General features: G+C 38.1%; 1 long non-coding RNA gene across 2 annotated transcripts in view; it reads left to right on the forward strand.

Annotated features, from left to right (window-relative positions):
- The window catches only part of LOC100966109, a 5,358-nt gene extending 4,958 nt beyond the window's left edge, over positions 1–400 (forward strand). For both annotated transcript variants that reach the window (XR_002771392.1, XR_001161852.2), the window contains exon 4: positions 327–400. This is a non-coding gene — a long non-coding RNA (uncharacterized LOC100966109). The remainder of the gene's footprint in view (positions 1–326) is intronic.
- The last annotated feature ends 612 nt before the right edge of the window (positions 401–1,012 follow it).

Here is a 1,012-nt window from a genome sequence, read left to right on the forward strand (position 1 = left end):
AAAAAAAACCCAACAGTGCTAGTTCTTAAGATTTGTTCACCTAGAAACTGAAGGCTATAGAAACTTAGTTCTCGCTGGATGCCTTGGCTCATACCTGTAATCTGGCACCTAGGGTTGTGCTACTGATTCCCAAACTGGATGACAGTGAGACCTTGTCTCAAAAAACCAAAAAACTTTAGTTCACACACAATTAGAATGTAATAAGCCCTTAGTTACTTTCAGGGATGAGTAATGAGATAATAGATTTATCCATATTGTAGTACTCAATAATATTTGTAAATTTGTAATATAACATTGACCTAATGTTTTTGTGTTTTTTTCCCCAGATGCTGTACCCCTCAAGGATTTAAACTGATGAAAAGTAAATAAAAGTGGATTTATGCTGTTGTATTTTTATTAAGAGGTGTTAAACTTAACTGCCTTAACTTGAGTTGTTGGCATGTGTTTAAAATGGAGGTTATCTAGTACTTTCAGAGTACAAGGAAGTCAGAGATACAGGTGTATATATATATAATGACAATTACAGGGCAAGTACAGAGATTTAGAAGATAAGTGGGGTTTTTTCCTGCGTGGGGGCTATGAAAGAAAAACAGGATTTAATGTGAGTGTCTTAATACACCATGGCCTTGGGTGTAGGCTGGAATTAACTTAGGAAGTGGAAGGGTAACTGACTTCCTCAAAGATGGAGAATAGGTAAAAGAAGCTTAAAAGTATTGAGAGTATCTTATAGATATTCTTGTTCTACATAGATTGGATAGGAAGCTTGAAAGTGGGACTTGGGGCGGACGGTGCCTGTGGCTCCAAAGGGTAGGGCACTGGTCCCATATGCTGGGAGGTGGCGGGTTCAAACCCAGCCCCCGTCAAAAAAACTGCAAAAAAAAAAAAGGGGGGGGGGACTTGGGAATAATTCAGATGGAGGTAATACTTGGAAGGATTTGGACAGCTCATTCAAATAGGCAAATGAGATCTTTGGGATTTATGACTGGACAGGACATTCTTTTTTTTTTTTTTT

Source organism: Otolemur garnettii, unplaced genomic scaffold, assembly GCF_000181295.1.
Source record: "Otolemur garnettii isolate 467f Iridium unplaced genomic scaffold, OtoGar3 scaffold00310, whole genome shotgun sequence".
In the NCBI taxonomy this organism is placed as follows: domain Eukaryota; kingdom Metazoa; phylum Chordata; class Mammalia; order Primates; family Galagidae; genus Otolemur; species Otolemur garnettii.